This window comes from Erythrolamprus reginae, chromosome 10 (assembly GCF_031021105.1).
Source record: "Erythrolamprus reginae isolate rEryReg1 chromosome 10, rEryReg1.hap1, whole genome shotgun sequence".
NCBI classification, from domain to species: domain Eukaryota; kingdom Metazoa; phylum Chordata; class Lepidosauria; order Squamata; family Dipsadidae; genus Erythrolamprus; species Erythrolamprus reginae.
Window position 1 is genome coordinate 24,026,942 of NC_091959.1, and position 14,875 is coordinate 24,041,816.

Consider the following 14,875-nt stretch of genomic DNA (forward strand, 5'->3'; position numbering starts at 1 on the left):
AGGGAGGAAAGAAGGAATAAGGAAGGAAGGAAGGAAAGAAGGAAGAGAGGAAAAATGAAAGGAAATGAAGAAAGAAGGAAGGAAGGAAGAAGGAAGGAGGGAGGGAGAAAGGAAGGAAGAAAGAAAGAAAAGAAAAAGAAAAAGCAAAGCCAAGGGAGTCTAGGAGGCGACGGCGCCGCCTTCTCCCGGGCAGCACGTGTCCGCTTTCGCCCGCCCGCTCGACTCCCGCCAATCAGCGCCCGCCCGCGTCGCTTCTCTCGGGAGGGGCGGGGCTCGAGGAGGCAGGAAGGGAAATAGGAAGAGCGGAGCGGCGGGAGGGGAGGGGCGCAGTCGGAGCGGAGACGCGGAGAAGAACAGCGGTGGCGGCGTTGCGCGGCGCGAGACCCCCGAGCCCTTCCGGCCTCCTTCCCTCCCTCCCTCCGCGGCGGCATCGACAGGTGAGCCCAACCGCGCCTGCGCGGAGCGCCGTCTTGCTACTTTGCTCTCTTTGCGCCCCCCCCAACTTGCCCCCGTTCGTTCCAAGAAGGGCCTATCTGTGTCCCCCCTCCCGTTTCCTTTCACTTTCTCCTTTTCACAGCCCCCTCCCCTCTTTCCAACACGCCCCTCCCCCGCACGCCCCTATCCCCTCCCCCTGGCATGCGCGAGCCTAGACAAGCCTAGATTCACGGTTTCTCCTACGCGTGCATGCCCCAAACATTGGTCCAAAGGAACTCCGCTCATTTTCGGAGATAAGGAAGGTTTGGGGGGGGGGGGAGTTGGAGGTGGGGGTGGTCTGCATTGCCTTCTCACACACAAGGGGAACACACACAAACACACAACCCTAAGAAGGGAAGCCTAGGTTCTTCTTCCCCTCTTGTGCCCCATATGTATGTATGTATGTATTTATTTATGTATATATGTATGTATACACATACACATATATACACACCCGTATAATAATCATAATCATAATAATGAACATATATATATGGTATATATATAAATTCAGCAAAAACGTAATACATATTTATCTCCCTTTATTTTAAATATTCAGCAAAAATATGTGATATATATATATATGTACACATACACACTGCTCAGAAAAAATAAAAGAAACACTTAAACAATACAATATAACTCCAAGTAAATCAAACTTTTAAATCAAACTGTCCAATTAGGAAGCAACACTGATTGACAGTCAATTTCACATGCTGTTGTGCAAATGGAATAGTGCCAATAAAATATTCAATGAGAATATTTCATTTATTCAGATCTAGGATGTGTTCTTTGAGTGTTCGGTTTATTTTTTTGAGCAGTATATATATACATACATACATATATTTCTATGCCGCCCTTCTTCTCCTGAGATTCAGCAACTTACAACAAGATAATATAACATATGAGAAATCTAACAATTAGCATACTAATAAGAACAAATCTTTTTAAAAAAACTATACAAAACTAAGAAATACCACATTCTAAACCCCCAATGCAATTAAATCTGGAGGTTTGATATCTCCTTAGTAGGATCCGCCTAAAATCGTGCCGAGCCACTTTTGGGTAGAGATGGTGTTTTCGGGTGCAAGCAAGAGGGAGTGAAACATTTTGGGCTGGAGGATGTTGGGTGTGTGTTTGTTTATTTCTAACAGTGCAGTAAACTATTTGTAACCGGCAAAATACCCTTGGGGGTGTTTTTTGCTTTTGTGCATTCAGAAGAGGGTCCAAGAACGCCAACAGTTGGGATGCGTTCATTGATTGGGGGTGTCGTGCGAAGCTTGGCCTTGGTTGGGTTTTAGTGTAAAGGTGTAGTAAATACAGCTTGGGACATAGTTAAGTCCTGAGTAAGCCGCCCTGAGTCTCAGGAGAAAGGCGGCATAGAAATTAATAAATCAATAAGTAAGTAAGTGACTCTTTAGTTTGAAGGAAGTTTTGTGAGTTGTCGAACTTTACAAACTTGTGCGAGGTAAAGAGAGAGAGAAGCAACTGCCTACCCAGGGTGTCAGATTCCAGGCAAGGAAAAGGATAACTTAAAAGAACTACCAGACTTTGTAGTATGATCACCAAACCCCCTTGACTATCCACTGTTGACCTCACTCAATTCCTAAGAGGTCAATAAGGGGCGTGCATAAGTGCACCATTGTGCCTGCCATCCAGTGTCCTAATATTTTCCTCTTATTAGTACCTGTCTCATTTATACAAACAGTGTTATATTTATGTATACAGTAATCCCTTGCTACTTCACGGTTCATCTTTCACGGATTCGCGACTTCACGGGTTTTCAAAGGGGGCTTAAATCCATTAAAAATTCATAAAATTCTTCTACAGTACTCCTGTACTTTATTAAAGAAACTGGTAGGATATCACATGTAGTTCCAGCTGAGAAACATTAGAAAATGACTGTTTAATGCAAAGGGTGGGTTTTAAAAGTTGAAATACTCATTAAATACATTAAAAAAAATACCTTTCCTCTACTTCACGGAAATTCGTTTTTCACGGGTGGTCTTGGAACGCATCCCCAGTGAAAAAAGAGGAATCACTGTACTACCAATATGTACTTAACAAAATAAGATAAGAAAAATAAATAAGGGGATATATAAGTTGTTGTTTGGCCTGCACTCATCACAAATGGGAAATGTGTCTATGTTTTGGATTGAGCTGTTTAATAACCTTGCGGTTCTGCGCTGGTCAATATGACCCAAAATGTAATTTGAGACCTGTAGATTATTTGTCATGTGGATCTCAACCTTGTGTTTAATTGACTTTTCCTCATTTGAGGGGTTCTTACTACGAGTGTGGTGGTTTTTTGGTTTTGTTTTCTTTTTGCTACACGTTGATTGTTATATTCCGTTACACCTGAAACAGTACAAGTGTATAGTAAATGCGAACAGACAGCAAGGTGTAAAAGAGGCTTTTTGGAAGGAGAGAGAAAAGGAGGCTGGTGCCAAGTCCCCTTTTAAACGTTAAGGCCAAGTGAAGTGTTTTTTTGGTTGCTTGTTTGTTTTCCTCTTTTGTTTTTCCTGATCAAAACCTGAGTGGGAAGGAGAGAGAGGCGGGGTTGTGGTTTTGCCTCAGTTTCCCCGGATGAAGTTCTTGTCGGAGTTCAGTACTGAGAAATACCCTACTTTTAAGAAGCTGGGAGTAAAAAGCAGGTTGAAAAAGTTGATTTATTTATGGTATTTATTTATTTACGGTATTTATTTATTTACGGTATTTATTTATTTATTTATTCGACTTCTATGCCGCGCAATCCTGAAGGACTCATGGCGGCTTAAATAGAATAAAACAGATACAAAGATAAAAGAAGTCGAACTTTTCTAAAGTAAAACATTGTAAAACGAAACATTGGAAGGGTGAACTGAGAAACGGCGCCAAGAAGGGAACTCTTCCCATCCCATAATAAGCTTCCTCGAGGCCTGGGGAGAGAGAGGCAGCTCTGAACTTTGAAGATGGGGAAAACCCAACCAAAGGGCTAGGACAGGGATGGCGAACCTATGGCACGGGTGGCACGCGGAGCCACATCTGAGGGCACGCAAGACATTGCCATATGTCAGCTCTAGCACACATGTACATGCAGGTCAGCTGATTTTTCAACCTTCTTTTTGATCGTTTTTGCTCCAAGAAAGACCTGGGGGGGGGGGGGAACAGAGAAAAACAACACAACCGGCCTACTGGAAGTCTGGAGGCTTTAGTGAGGCCTGTACATGAGGGGGTGAGGGGCAGTGTGGGGGATTGTGCACATGTGCAGTGGCAGTGCAGGAGTTGTGTGCATGCACAGGGGGAGGGCATTGCACTATGGGTGTGGGCACGGACATGCATGCTATTGCATACGCGCGCATCATTTTGGCACCGGAGCCCAAAACGTTTTGCCATCACTGGGCTAGGAGAACCGGAAACGATTTCCCTCCCTCTTTTGCAACTGGAAAAATAGCAGGTGTGTTTGGAAAGGTGTAAGAGCATCTCAGACACCTGTAAAGGATACTTCAGGTGGATTGGGGAGAAAGGTAGAAGAGAGAAGACAGGGTAATTTCCACAGAGAGGTTCCCTTGGACCAGCGGTGTCAAACTCAATCTCAGTAAGGAAGGAGAGAGAAAAAGAGAGAAAGGAAAAAGAAAAAAGGAAAAAGAGAAGGAAGGAAAGAAAGAAAGAAAGAAAGAAAGAAAGAAAGAAAGAAAGAAAGAAAGAAGGCAGGGACCGAGGAGGCAGTCCTCTGTCCCCAACTAATAAACAAGGTGACGGAAGTGAACCGAATCTTAAATAACTTTTGTTGTTGTCCTCAGGTGCCCTGCCCTGGGAGCGGATGAGTCAGTCAGGTGACTAACATCCGTGAAGCACTTAGCCATGGATCTGATGGAGAGTTTTGTTTGCAACAAGCAATCTCGGCTCTCCGAGGGCGGGAGGGCGAGGGAATCCTAAGAGCAATGTTTTAGGCCCGGCTCTGATCGTATCAGTTCGTCGTCTTTCTTAAGAAGTCTAGAAATTGGACGAGGCCATTGAGGTTGGCTGAGTTCAACCTCCTGTTCCTTGAAAGAATCCAAACCAACATGATGGCTATCGAGATCAGAAGTCTCCAAACCTTGGAAACTTTAAGACTGGGGACTTCAACTCCCAGAATTCCTCAGCCAGCTAGACCCCCTGATCTAGATAAGCTTCTCTGGAAAGAGTCCAAAGGAAGGATGACCCACCAGTTCACTTAGTGACGGTTTGGAAATTATAAGGGCATTGAAAAAAGTGATTTAAGGCTGATTTTCACACCACCATTGCAGCGTCCCCCCTAGTCACGTGTGATCAAAATTAAGATTTACTGTAGAAAAAGTGCAGAAAAGAGTGACAAGGATGATTAGGGGACTGGAGGCTAAAACATAGGAAGGACGGTTGCAGGAACTGGGCATGGCTAGTTTGATGAAAAGAAGGACCAGGGGAGACATGATAGCAGTGTTCCAATAGCTCAGGGGCTGCCACAAAGAAGAGGGAGTCAAGCTATTCTCCAAAGCACCTGAAGGTAGGACAAGAAGCAGTGGGTGAAAACTAAATAAGGAGAGAAGTAACTTAGAACTAAGGAGAAATTTTCTGACAGTCAGAATGGTTGATCAGTGGAACAGCTTGCCTCCAGAAGTTTGCAATGCCTCAACACTGGGAGATTTTACGAAGAGGTTAGATAACCATCTGTCTGAAGTAGTGTAAGGTTTCCTGCCTAAGCAGGGGGTTGGACTAGAAGACCTCCAAGGTCCCTTCCAACTCTGTTGTTGTTGTTATTAAGATGTTTGGAAACTGACTTGTTAAGAAGTGTGCAGAGTCCCTGAGTTATCAAAGATGCACAAACACAAAAGGGAACATGGGATTCCAGCTGATAGCACAGAGATAAGAGTAATAGTTTGGCTAGTCTACAGAAAAGAATGACGCGGGGGGGGGGGGAGAACGGACACACATGATAGCAGTGTTTGAGTATTTCAGGGGCCACCACAAAGAAAAATGTGGTCCACCCATTCTCCAAAGCCCCAAAAGGCAGGACAAGAAACAATGGTTGGCAACTAATGAAAGAGAGAAGCAGCCTGGAATTAAGGAGAAACTTCCCAACAGTGAGAACAATTAACCTGTGGAACAGCTTGCCTCCAGAAATTGTGGTTGCTTCATCACTGGAGGTTTTTAAGGACAGCCACTTGTCTGAAATGTTATAGGTTCTCCTGCTTGAGCAGGGGGCTGGACTAGAAGACCTCCAAGGTCCCTTCCAGCTCTATTCTTTATTTTATTTTATTTTTTATGTATTTATTGTAAGATATGTTTGGGACTACAGGCTTCATTTTACAGAATTATATCTATGTTATTTTTGAATCCTATCTGGAGAAAATTATGCTGTTGGACGTCTCTGGAGTGTTTATGATAGTCTTTTGGGACAATAATTTATTTTATTTATTTATCTAATTTATATGCTGCCCAACTCCCGAAGGACTCTGGGCAACTTACAAAAAAATATCCATATAAAAACAATTTTAAAAAACAATTTTAAAAATCTCTTAATAAAACATTCAAACTTATTGTGGCCGGATCTAAAAGGTGTATGATTCACTCAAAGGTCTCAGGCCTGCCAGTAGAGCCAGGTCTTCAAAACTTTCTGGAAGGCCAGTAGGATGGGGGCAGGATCTCAGAGTGTAGTTGCTTCCAGAGAGCCGGTGCCACCACAGAGAAGGCCTTTCCCCGCCATCCCGCCAATCGACACTGTCTAGTAAAAAAAATAAGGTTTTGAGGTACCTTAGAAACATGCCAGTTTATATTTACATAAGCATTTTTAGGCCATCAGGTAATATGCAAAAATATATATTTGTTGTGATTTTTCTCCACTTGGGATCACAGCCCTAGTGTTAACAGTAGACAATGTCTCAATTCACACATTGCACTAAGCCTGTAATGAGTTTGATTTAAGCTTAGCATATCGTATGAATCCATCCATTGTGAGTGTGGAAGTATAATTTATAGCTTGGGCAAAGTAGCCAATTGTGTCTTACCAACAAAGCATCGATACATTTGTATTTTGAGCATTGGCATTTTTAGTGTCAAAAATTGTTATTGTTTCCTATTTTGTCATCAGGCTGAAAGTCCGGGTGTATACTGTATTTTTTGGAGTATTGGATGCACCTTAGTTTTTGGGGAGGAAAATAAGGAAAAGAATCTGCTTACCAGGCATTCATCCGACTAGCACCCTTAGTCGGGTCAGCTTCAGTACATTATTTTATCCCCTGGTTAGGGCTTTAAAAAAACTTTATTTGGAGAGAGTAAGGATGGAAGAACTTGCTAGCCAGTAAGAGCTGGAAACATCATTAGCAGCTTTAAAGAAACATTCAGAGCAAGTAGAGCAATGGGAAAAACCCTGCAAAGACTTAGGGCTTGGAAAACATTCTTCGCAGAGAGTAACAATGAAAGAGCCTGCAAGGAAAGAGCTGGGAAGATCATTAGCAGGTAGTTAGGGCTGGGGGGAAAAAAGTTACATCCAGAATATAAGACGCACTCAAATTATCAGCCTCTTTTAGGGAGGAAAAAAGTGTGTCTTATACTCCGAAAAATACACTATATATAATACTTCAGATTTTATTCTGGAAAGGTGTGTCGAAGCGTATAGTAGTCTCCCAATAAAGCATGCATTAAAAAAGAAAAAAGAATTACAGTTCTACAGTCAATTGCTCAGAATTGCTTCTGAAGAGCTGTGCATTGGTTATTTCACAAGTTTGTGTGCTGCATTAAATACGATAGAGGGGAGGAATTCTGCCTCTCAGAAATGACAGCAAGTGGGAATCCAAATGTATTAATGATTACAGTTGCAGGGGTTAAAAATGAATGCAAACTAAATGAGATGAGTGTTTGTTTTGTTTTGTTTGTTTATTTACTTACTTACTTACTTACTTACTTACTTACTTACTTACTTACTTACTTACTTACTTATTTGGATTTATTTGCCACCCCTCTCTGAGTTCTCAGGGCAGCTTGCAACATATAAAAAGTACAAGATATAAAAACAGATTCAAATACAAAGTCCAATATTAAATTAATTTTAAAAGCCCAGTCAATCTAAAACCCATTTAAAACCATACATACACACTCACACTCATTCATGCGAAACATGCATGCAGTAAAACATGCACAACAAAACATGCAAGAAAGTAAGAATATAGTAAAGAAAAAAAAGGTTTGGCATATTAAGAAATCTCTTAATTACACCCCCCCCCCTGTAAGCATTTGTTCTTGTCTCTCTCTATCTCTGCAGCAGAAGCTTAATTGGACCATCCAAACATAGATCAGATTCTTTGTCCCAAGTGACAATCTAAATCCGTGATGGTAAATCTATGGCACGCGTGCCACAGGTGGCACCGGGAGCCATATCTCCCAACACGCAGCCGTTGCCCTAGATCAGCTCCAGTGCACCTGTGAACACTGGCCAGCTGATTTTTGGCTTACATGGAGGCTCTGGGAGGGCATTTTAGGTTTCTAAAGGGCCTATGGAGGGACGGGAGGGCACAAAATGGGCCTACAAGGCCCACTGGAAGTTGGGAAATGGGCCATTTCCAGCCTCCAGAGTGCCTCTGTATGGGCAGGGGAAGCTGTTTTTGCCCTCCCCAGGCATTGAATTATGGGTGTGGGCACTCGCGCATGCATGATAGTGCGCACGAAAGCGCTTTCGGCACCCGAGGGGAAAAGGGTTCACCAGGAAAAGTTGGTTTTCCATTGCGATTGCCACACTTCTTTCATTTGCCCTCTTTTAGCTTTTAAAGTAGAAGAAGGTACCTAATTTTCCCTTCACTTGTTAGATCAGTGTTTCCCAACCTTGGCAGCATGAAGATACAGTATTTGGACTTCAACTCCCAGAATTCCCCAGCCAGCGAATGCTGGCTGGGGAATTCTGGGAGTTGAAGTCCAGATATCTTCAAGTTGCCAAGTTTGGGAAACACTGTGCTAGATGACACAACACAAAAGTACCACAAGAAGTTTGCTGAAGACTCCGATGACTGGGATGCTTAATTGTGTTATACCACCGAGCACAATAGCTGCTGTTTTTGCAGTCATGATAATAAGCTCATTGAATTTGTTTGGGGGTTGCTAATTTGATGTTTTTTTAAAAATACCTTTAGGCTGCGTTTGTCACCATGTCTGTTGACAGAAGTGCCGGTATTGGCAACTATACAAAGTTCACAAGTATGCCAGGCCTTTTCCCTCTGATCCATGCCTGGACTTGTTTTTGACAATATCCTTACCCTGAGGTGTGTAAGCGGATAATAAAAAGCAATCCAGGGATTATGAAATGGTCGTAAATGGTCACTAAATGAACTATTGTCAGTAAAGGACTACCTGTACTAACATCAGGTGTTGCAAAGTAGAGTAAAAGGCAGGACTAAAAGAAAATGCAAGTTATAGCTGTGTTACCCCTACAATTCATGCCAATCACATTCCCCTATATGCAATTTTCAATTGAACGGTTTTGTTCAGAGAAAGAACTGAGTTATGTATATTTTTTAGGTTCTGACCGTTGATGAAATTTGTTGTTTTAATGTATGGATTCCAGTAAACTGTTCATTTAATGTGCAATCCAAATGTGATCCACACTTATTGCATTTGCAAGTGGGTTTTTTCCCCTCAAAGGATTATCTTTCAATACTATTCTCAGGTCATTTGTGCCAGGATGCACTGTAGATGTTCATATTGCTCTACTGGTGTGTTGTTTTCTCAAAGAGATGTTTACTTGGATTTTTGCCATCTCTTATCTTAGCTTGGCAAAGGAACACTTCAAAAATCTGATGGTGAGATACTGCATCAATAGTATATGACCCATCACTTAATTAAAACTATCAGCAGGATTTAGACATCGGTTACTCGTGTGTTGACAAAATAACAACGTAATGAGATATTTTTTTATTATCATTCTGAAGTGGCTTAATAAGCTGCTTTGTTATTTGATAGCTGGGTTTGTGCATATTGGGGAAACAAATTTATTGTTATTCTATTTTATGGATCACAGGGATCTTGCTTATTATATCTGCTCTCTCAGTGACGAAAAACTAGCAAATTGGAAATCAAAGGGAACAACAAAGGAAGTGCACGATTTCATTTCTGGATTTTTATTCAATGCAGTTATTTGTTGAGAAAGCAGGTAAATGTTTGCCTTCCATTTATTTTTCTTCCTGGGTAAGACACCTGTTTGGGGAAAAGGAAATGGGAAGATGGGACTAGCTTAGAACTGTTTTCCACCGACGGATGCCGTCTTTTTTAAAGTTACAAAAACAAAAAATAACTCTGTTTTGTTTTGGGTTGGTTGATCTTATCTACAAGACTTTGTCCTCTCATTGTATGATAGCCTGAAGCCAGGAGTATAATGAGTATTTCCAACTTGTATATTTTTTTAAAAAAATGAAATATTCTTCTGAACTGAAACTGCTTAAAATTCAGTCGACATGCAACTTTGATTTTTTTTTAAGCAAATGTCTGTCTCTTAGAGTTAAAATCCAGATTTTAATACTGTTAGCAAAGTAAAATTAAGTAGGAGTGACATGACAGCAATGTCCCAATATCTCAGGGGCTGTCACAAAGAAGAGGGAGTCAAGCTGTTCTCCAAAGCACTTGAGGGTAGAACAAGAAGCAACAGGTGGAAATTAAACAAGAAAAGAAGTAACTTAGAACTAAGGAGAAAATTCCTGACACTTAGAACAGTTAACCAGTGGAACTCCTTGCCTCCAGAAGTTGTGAATGCCCCAACACTGGAAATTTTTAAGCAGATGTTGGATAACCATCTGTCTGAAGTAATGTAGGGTTTCCTGCATAAGCAGTGTGTTGGACTAGAAGACCTCCAAGGTCCCTTCCAACTCTGTTGTTGTTGTTGTTGTTGTTGTTAAGATTCCAGCTACAATTTCCCTTTTCCACAATTCACGACCTAGGTAACATGATTAAAAATTATAAGATTAAGATATATAACTGATACATTATAGCAAAGCATAAATTAATAGGCTGATATAAATAGGCTGTAATAAATAAGGTGAACAAGACATTTGACCTCTTCTGTAAATTGTCGAGTGTTTAAGATTTGATGTAGAATTGTAAATATTATATATGTTTATGTGTTTGTATAAGTCATGTTTTGTATTTGTTTTTCTTTTCATGGTTTTTGTTTTTATGTATGTATGTATGTATGTATGTATGTATGTATGTATGCATTGATTGATTGATTGATTGATTGACTGATTGATTAATTGAATTTATATGCCGGTCACTCCAAACAGACTCTGAGTGACTAACAATAGGAATCAATACAACAATAAAAACAGTTAAAATCTAATAATAAAAGTAATAACATTAAAAATATACATACAGTGGTACCTCTACCTAAGAACGCCTCTACTTAAGAACTTTTCTAGATAAGAACTTTCTGATCAAGATTTTTTTGCCTCTACTTAAGAACCATTTTCTACTTAAGAACCCGAGCCCGGAAAAATTTCCCATGAAATTTGAGTGGCATGAAGGCCCGGCCAGTTTCCTGCCATTCCCCCTTTAATCCCGGCATCTGGGCTGCCAGAGGAGCCTTTTGGTGGTGCTTAAGGAGGCTTTGACAGACCAGAGCAAACAAAGCATTTTCCTTTCTCTGGGAACTTGGACAGGGAATAAACCTCTGCCAGCGCCCAGGGAAAAGAAATGCTCCCTTCGCTCTGGGCAGCTGAAGAGACACCACACCTTCCTCCTTCGGCAGCGACTGTCCTCCTCCTCCTCTTCCTCTCCTCCTCCCACCCAAATTCCGAGCTTTTATTTCTTTCCTAATGGGTTTGCACGCATTATTTGCTTTTACATTGATTCCTATGGGAAAAATTGCTTCTACTTAAGAAAGTTTCTACTTAAGAACCTGGTCACGGAACGAATTAAGTTCTTAAATAGAGGTAGCACTGTATAGGGTTGCAGTTTGTATAAGCATAACATAAGTAGCAAATAATGATAAAAGACAAATAGGTCTGCTGGAATTTTTTTAATGTAAATACTTAATTTACATTAAGTATTTATATTAGGAGTCTTCGGAAAATACTTAATACTTAATTTATATTAAGAGTCTTCGGAGAGGGGCAGCATGCAAATCTAATAAATTATTATTATTAAGTTATTATTAGTAATGATTATTTAAACAAAAAACAGTAGGGATGCATCCTCCTTTTGTCTTGATGTTCCACTTTTTATCAGCTGTGTGCTTGTGGGTGGTTGTTTATTTATTTATTTATTTATTAATCAGATTTGTATGCCGCTCCTCTCCGCAGACTCGGGGCGGCTCACAGCAATAATAGTACAATGTAAACAAATCTAATATTTAAGTTAATTTAAAACCCCAATTTAGAAACCAATTATACATACTAACATACCATGCATAAATTTTATAAGCCTAGGGGGAGGGAAAGTCTCAATTCCCCCATGCCTGACGACAGAGGTGGGTTTTAAGGAGCTTACGAAAGGCAAGGAGGGTGGGGGCAACTCTGATATCTGGGGGGAAGTTGGTTCCAAAGGGTCGGGGCCGCCACAGAGAAGGCTCTTCCCCTGGGTCCCGCCAAACGACATTGTTTAGTTGACGGGACCCGGAGAAGGCCAACTCTGTGGGACCTAACTGGTCGCTGGGATTCGTGCAGCAGAAGATGGTCCGGTGCCATGAAGGGCTTTATAGGTCATAACCAACACTTTGAATTGTGACCGGAAACTGATCGGCAACCAATGCAGACTGCGGAGTGTTGGTGTGACATGGGCGTATTTAGGGAAGCCCATGATAGCTCTCGCAGCTGCATTCTTTTGTTTGTTTGTGGAGGAAAAGAAGAAAACCTTTCTGATGCACTAGGCAGTTACAGTAGTTTTATTCCTCATAAATTTAAGTGTAGAAAGCTATCTATTCAGTTTGCACTCCGGCCAATATGTCAGTGTATTCTTATTTACCAGCCAGATTTTAGCCTGGCCTTCTTAAATCTCCTTGTCCTCCGTCTGTACACAACCAGAGGTCAGTTTTGGAAGTGTCCCTTCTTCATTGATCGCTCAGCTGCCAAAACCACTTGGGGCATCTTCATTCTTGAGCCAAGCAAAGGAGCAGCTGACTTGAGCAAAAGGAGAGATTCTCAAACAACAGCCGAGGACGCGGGAATAAAGATATCTGTGTCACAATTTGGGGGAAGGCAGCTGCTGTCGCTGCTTGTCATAATTCGGAGAACTCACTAGCTAATGAAGTCAAAACAGCAAACAAGTCATTCCTTTGCCTGGCTTATTTCTGTTAACCGACACAGAGTTTTAGTTAATGTTTTGAAAACAAACTTAGAGCCGTGGTACCAAACAGTCTGGTATTTCTCCATAGCAGAGGAATTCTTTGGTGCTCGCTGAGCTTGGTTGTTTATGTGCCGACGTTTCATAACCTAACTAGATAACATCACTAGTGCTAGAAGGAAGTGGAGTTTGTGGAGTGGAGAAAGAGGAGGAAGAAGACTATGGGGTTCTTTGGTGATCTCTGAGCTTGGTCGTTTTCTTGCAGGTCTTTTCATTACCCATTTCATTGAGATCTGCCTACGTGGGACTGATTGGGGTAGATTGCAGGGGTGACACCAAAATATAATTTTAACGTACTTTATCAATATCTTTAATTATTGTATTTTATTCCAATTTCATTTTACACTGTACTTTAGCCCAGCTTCATTTTAAATCGCATTTTACTCCAATTTCATTTTATAATATATTTTAGCAAATTCACTTTTAAAGTAGCAAGCTATCTATTCAGTTATCAAATTTTAGTAATAATTTGTTCCTGGAACTTTGCAATTTGATATAGCCCAAGGGCTAATCAATAAAATGTCATGTCATATTGTCTTGCTTTGAAAAGTTTTAGAATTTGTTCAAAAGTTAAGTTTTAAAAACTGCTGGGACAAAAAAAGATTTCCCCCCCCTTGCGACCCAGCCATTCTAAGACTCTACATAGAATAATCTTTTATTAAAATCTGGGACAAGTAAGAAACGTGTCACCTGGGAGCATAGCCTGGTCCACTAAATGGCTCTAACTCACTAACTCTTGCTTCAGTAGTGGGTTCTAAAACCCTTTACTACCCTTTTGCGTGTGTGTGGTGCTTTTGCACATGTGCAGAAGCTTCTGCGTGCGTGTAAAAGCGTCACAGGTGGGTGGGCGGAGCATCCTGGGCGATGTGGGCGGAACTTCTCGCTGGCGGTAATACCAGTTCTTAGAACCGGGAGCAACCCAATGGTTTTTTTGCTTTCATCCCAAATCCCAGCAAATTCGGGGAAATGTCCTATTTCTAGTGGTTCCTTATCAGGCATACTTTCTTACTTTTTTGCGGCTGATTTGGCACACCTTTCCAAAATGGGGGAAGAAGAAAGCCAGATTAACTGCTTTTGTGTGACCTTGCATGAAAAATAAAAGGGATAATAACAGGGTGTGGCATGGAAAAGGACATTGCCCTCGGATTTTTATTCAGCCCACTAGGACAGATGTGAAAAGATTCCAACTGCAGACACCAGATCCAATTCCCCCTTCTAGTTTAATTCGTACAGTTAATAATTTTTTATGCAGTTGAAAAATAAGTCCACTGCAAAAAGCCGAATTATTGTTCCCAGAACAGTAAGAACAAAATTGGCAAATGCATAAAAGGAGACATTTGAATAAATAAACTCTCCTTAATTTTACAACGCCAGAAATCTTTGGCTACTGGAATTGGGCAATGAATGTCAGGTTTCTGGATATTTTTAGTGTACAGTACGGCAAAATTTCTTGAAAGAGCAGTCATGTTTTTCTATAAAAATATAATGGTCGTTTCTGAAGAGATGACTCTGAATTTAAGACAAACCCATGGTCGTGGAGGCCAATTGAAACAAAAACAAAATATGTTTGCATTACTGGAGTTTCGGCCGGTTTAAAATGAATGTTTAAAGGTAAATGATGCGCAAGGTGGATCATTTTCAGACGAACGCAGTATCTTCATAGAAATATGATAAAAAGCGTGTTAAAATCTCACTGAAGAAATGTAACCTATTTGATTTTTTTACTTTCCCGTGCTGTCAGATGTCTCTTTCTAACTCAAATTGTCTCATTTTTGGGGGTCTTTTTCCCAATTTTTTGCTGCCAAACTCCCAAGCTTAATTTTGTTTCTTAGGCATTCCCCCACGCAAAAACTTTGGATGTGGTTCATGTCCCTTCATGATTCTATTTTATTTGTTTATTTGTTTGTTTATTTATTTATTATTTATGTTTTATTTATTTATGTTTTATTTATTGATTGATTGATTGGATTTTTATTCCGAGGACTCGGGGTTGCTTACAGCCAATAAAACTAAAAACAAGCAGTCTAAAACCCCAATTTAATCTAAAAACAGTCATTTTCCCAAAGCAATAAAAGTCGACATTGAA

At 40.8% G+C, this 14,875-nt stretch overlaps 1 protein-coding gene across 3 annotated transcripts in view; it reads left to right on the top strand.

Annotated features, from left to right (window-relative positions):
* The first annotated feature begins 258 nt into the window (after nt 1-258).
* The window catches only part of ZFAND6 (zinc finger AN1-type containing 6), an 80,553-nt gene continuing 65,936 nt past the window's right edge, over nt 259-14,875 (top strand). Inside the window, exon 1 of one of the 3 annotated variants that reach the window (XM_070763001.1) lies at nt 259-437. The gene's annotated coding sequence lies outside the window, so the exon portion shown is untranslated. The remainder of the gene's footprint in view (nt 438-14,875) is intronic. The other 2 variants (XM_070762996.1, XM_070763000.1) reach the window with 2 other exon arrangements.